At 41.8% G+C, this 5,046-nt stretch overlaps 1 non-coding gene across 1 annotated transcript; it reads left to right on the plus strand.

Moving 5' to 3' along the window:
* Nucleotides 1-4,507: 4,507 nt before the first annotated feature.
* Nucleotides 4,508-4,642, plus strand: LOC129538787 (U4 spliceosomal RNA). Its single transcript, XR_008682323.1, has one exon. It is a non-coding gene; the product is annotated as a U4 spliceosomal RNA (small nuclear RNA).
* Nucleotides 4,643-5,046: the final 404 nt, after the last annotated feature.

A 5,046-nucleotide genomic window follows, 5' to 3' on the forward strand; every position in this document is an offset into this window, starting at 1 on the left:
ACTGGTTGGATCTCCTTGCAGTCCAAGGGACTCTCAAGAGTCTTCTCCAGCACCACAGTTCAAAAGCATCAATTCTTCGGCACTCAGCTTTCTTTATAGTCCAACTCTCACATCCCTACATAACCACTGGAAAAACCATAGCCTTGACTGGACGGACCTTTGTTGGCAAAGTAATGTCTCTGCTTTTTAATATGCTATCTAGGTTGGTCATAGCTTTCCTTCCAAGGAGTAAGCGTCTTTTAATTTCATGGTTGCAATCAGCATCTGCAGTGATTTTGGAGCCCAGAAAAATAAAGTCTGACACTGTTTCCACTGTTTACCCATCTATTTCCCATGAAATGATGGGACCAGATCCATGATATTAGTTTTCTGAATGTTGAGCTTTAGGCCAGATTTCTCACTCTCCTCTTTCACTTTCATCAAGAGGCTTTTGAGTTCCTCTTCACTTTCTGCCATAAGGGTGATGTCATCTGCATATCTGAGGTTATTGATATTTCTCTCGGCAATCTTAATTCCAGTTTGTGCTTTCTCCAGCCCAGCATTTCTCATGATGTACTCTGCATATATGTTAAACAAGCAGGATGACAATATACAGCCTTGACGTACTCTTTTTCCTATTTGGAACCAGTCTGTTGTTCCATGTCCAGTTCTAACTGTTGCTTCCTGACCTGCATACAGGTTTCTCAAGAGGCAGGTCAGGTGGTCTGGGATTCCCATCTCTTTCAGAATTTTCCACAGTTTGTTGTGATCCACACAGTCAAAGGCTTTGGCATAGTCAATAAAGCAGAAATAGATGTTTTCTGGAACTCTCTTGCTTTTTCGATGGTCCAATGGATGTTGGCAATTTGATCTCTGGTTCCTCTGCCTTTTCTAAAACCAGCTTGAACATCTGGAAGTTCACGGTTCACGTATTGCTGAAGCCTGTCTTGGAGAATTTTAAGCTTTACTTTACTAGCGTGTGAGATGAGTGCAATTGTGCGGTAATTTGAGCATTCTTTGGTATTGCCTTTCTTTGGGATTGGACTGAAAACTGACATTTTCCAGTCCTGTGGCCATGGCTGAGTTTTCCAAATTTGCTGGCATATTTAGTGTAGCACTTTCACAGCATCATCTTTCAGGATTTGGAATAGCTCACCTGGAATTCTATCACCTCCATTAGCTTTATTCATAGTGATGCTTCCTAAGGTCCACTTGACTTCACATTCCAGGATGTCTGGCTCTAGGTGAGTGATCACACCATCATAATTATTTGGGTCGTGAGGATCTTTTTTGTACAGTTCTTCTGTGTATTCTTGCCACCTCTTCTTAATATCTTCTGCTTCTGTTAGGTCCATACCATTTCTGTCCTTTATTGAGCTCATCTTTGCATGAAATGTTCCCTTGGGATCTCTAATTTTCTTCACGAGATCTCTAGTCTTTCCCATTCTATTGTTTTCCTTTCTTTCTTTGCATTGATCACTGAGGAAAGCTTTCTTTTCTCTCCTTGCTATTCTTTGGAGCTCTGCATTCAAATGGGTATATCTTTCCTTTTCTCCTTTGCTTTTCCCTTCCCTTCTTTGACAGCTATTTGTAAGGCCTCCTCAGACAGCCATTTTGCTTTTTTGAATGGGGATGGTCTTGATTCCTGTCTCCTGTACAGTGTCACGTACCTTCATCTATAGTTCAACAGGCACTCTGTCTATCAGATCTAGTCCCTTAAATCTATTTTTCACTTCCACTGTATAGCCATAAGGGATTTGATTTAGGTCATACCTGAACGGTCTAGTAGTTTTCTCCACTTTCTTCAATTTCAGTAAATTCAAATTGCCTTCTCACTGTTCAGGCAAAAACCTCAAGATTATCCATGTTTTCTCAACTTTTCTCATAAGCCTTAATCAGTTGGTATGTGGGTACTCAGTCACTCAGTCATGTCCAACACTTTGTGAGCCCACAGACTGTAGCCTGCCCGCTCCTCTGTCTATGGGATTTCTCAGGCAAGAATGCTGGGGTGGGTTGCTATTTCCTTCTCCAGGATATCTTCCCAACCCAGGGATCAAACCCTTGTCTCCTGCATTGCAGGTGAATTCTTCGCCCTCCTAATTCAGTTGGCAAATCTTGTCAAGTCTACCTCCAGATTATACCCAGAACTTAACTACTCTACCTTCATTTTATCCTTCCCTTGGGCTTCCCTTGTGGCTCAGCTGGTACAGAATCCACTTGCAATACAAGAGACCTGGGTTTGATCCCTGGGTTGGGAAGATCCCCTGGAGGCGGGAAAGGCTACCCACTCTAGTATTCTGGCCTAGAGAATTCTGTGGACCGTATAATCCATGGGGTTGCAAAGAGTCGGACACAACTAAGTGACTTTCACTTTCATTTTTCAATTTATCCTATATCCTAAACCATCAGCTCTCTTGCCAGATTGTTGTAATAGCTTTCTATTGAAATCCACCCCCCACTCCCCGCCCACCTGGCCTCTCACCAGTGTATTCGCCATACAGGAGCTGATGGGGTCGTTTCAAAATAAAGTGTCTCAATTCATCTGCTTTCTCAAAGTAAAATCAATGTTTATTATCTCCTCCTAGTTCTCCCTCCTGATGCCCCCACACTGTCTCCCTTCTCAGGTCTCAACTCTTACCCTCTTGCCCTCACTCACTACCATCCACACTGACCTCCTGCCTGCTGCCACCTCAGGACACTAGCATCGGCTTCAAAAAGTTCATCCCTCGGCTACTTTTACACTTTAATTCAAGTTTCTGCTTAAAGAACATCCTGTCAAAAAGCCTTCCCTGAGCATACTATACAAAATGTCAGCTAACCCTCCAGGTCACTCTCCCACCTTTATTGTTACCTCACAGCCCTGACCACTCCTGACTAATTGTGTATTTATTCATCTCATTCTCCTGCTGCTTAAACACTAGTTCCTACAGAGCAGGGACTTTGTTTTGTTCACTCCTGTGCCTCCAGCACCAAGAACAGTGCCTAGAATATAGCAACTATTTTTTGAATGAATGAATTTCTGATGCCATGAGGACTTCCGGAAGATCAGAAAGCAACATGAGGGATGCTGGTATGAGAGAGGAAATAAGCAGGACTTAATTGGGAATGTACAGGTACTAAAGATAAATTTTGTCTAGTATGCGTTTTCCCTAAAGTTAGCTCTGTATCATTTATTTTTCACTGTGAAGTGTCAGGGAGCTTCTAAGTTCTACGCTCTTCATGGGAGATCATTTACGTAGTTTTGACAATAAAAAATAGAGTAAGATGCTACCTCCCTTCCTATTCATTTTACACTTTAGTTATATCCTCTTTTGGAGAAGGAAATGGCAACCCACTCCAGTATTCTTGCCTGGAGAATCCCATGGACAGAGGAGCCTGGTGGGCTACAGTCCATGCGGTCGCAAAAGGGTTGGACACGACTGAGCACGCATGCATGTCCTCTTTGGAGTGTGAGTTATTGTCTGTAGCATAATCTCCAAATTTATTTCAGTCTTTTTATGACTCCATAGTCATCAGGCAGATGCTATCTTTTCCAGTTAATCACAGTTCATTCACAGAACAATTTAACCCGGAAACTTGATGTGAGATTCTTAGTTGTATGTGGTTGATTTTAGAAGCTACCACAGGAAGCAGATTCTTTACCATCTGAGCCACCAGGGAATCCCCAAAGACAGTAATAACTCAGTTGTGTCTAACCCTTTGCAACCCCATGGATTGTAGCTTGCCAGTCTCCTCTATCCATGGGGACTCTCCAGGCAAGAACACTGGAGTGTGTTGCCATGCCATCCTCTGGGAGATCTTCGCAACCCAGGGATCTAACCTAGGTCTCCCGCACTGCAGCAGACCCTGATGCTGGGAAAGATTGAAGGCAGGAGGAGAAGGGAAGGACAGAGGACAAGACTATTGGATGGTATCACTGACTCAATGGACATGAGTTTGAGCAGGCTCCGGCAGACATTGAAGGACAGGGAAGCCTGGCATTCTACAGTCCATGGGGTCACAAAGAGTCTGACACTGCTGAGCAGCTGCACAACAATAGGAAGCACGTAGAAAAAGAAAAGGAGAAAAAGCCAATATAAAGGTATATTATCCATGTCACTGCTGTGGGCAACTGTTCCAATACCACTGGGACTCCTCAGAAGCCTATGTAAGGTGCCTCCCAGGACTGTCCACCTGAAGACAGGCATTTAGAGCAGGGGTAGACCAGCTAGGGTCTGTGGCCAACTCTGGCCAGTGCCTTTTTTTAAAATAAAGTCACACTTTTAATTGTTCTGTAAATAAAGTCACACGACTGAGCAACTGAACAATCAATATTAATTTCTTAACTTTGATAAAGGTACTGAGGCTGTATGAAAGTATCCTGAATTATTAGGAAATACACAATGGAGTACTGAGGAGTAAAGGAGTGCTTTATCTACAGTTTACTGTCAGTGCAGAAAAAAATGTTGTGTGTGAGTGTGTGTGGAGAGAGAGAGAGTGAGAGGAAAAGAATGAGCAGGAGAAGAACTGTGATAAAATGTTAATATTTGAGTTTGCTCAGTGTGAGTACCATAGCCAATGAGGTTTATCCAAGGCATGATTATTGTTAATTGAAAATGCTAATATTTGAGAATTCTGGGTAAAAGCTATACTCTTTGGTTATTCTTGAAATTTTTTTTATAAATCTCAGATTGTGGGAACAGTAAATTTTATAAACAGTACTCTAGAGAACATCAAAATGTATAAATATTTTTGTTATTCTAGAAGTGTTATTGTAAGATAAACCCCAAGTGGAACTGATAAATCAAAGAATACACACATCTTAGATTTTCAAAGAAACTGACAAAATTCTGTTTTACCCCTGTTTTCAATTTGACAGTCCACAAAGACACAGACGATAGCACATTTTCTGACACTCAACTTGAATGAATACAAGCCTACTTTTGAATGGAGTCTGATAACTAAGAAATGAAAACTTGCTGTTGTGTTTTCATTCCTTTGATTGGTAGAGAGGTTGAACACCTTTTCATATTTTCAATAACCATTTGAATTTCATTCTCCTTAAAGTGCCTGTTCATATACTTTGCC

This window comes from Moschus berezovskii, chromosome 2, assembly GCF_049115385.1.
Source record: "Moschus berezovskii isolate FMDL1 chromosome 2, NW_MosBer_1.0, whole genome shotgun sequence".
NCBI classification, from domain to species: domain Eukaryota; kingdom Metazoa; phylum Chordata; class Mammalia; order Artiodactyla; family Moschidae; genus Moschus; species Moschus berezovskii.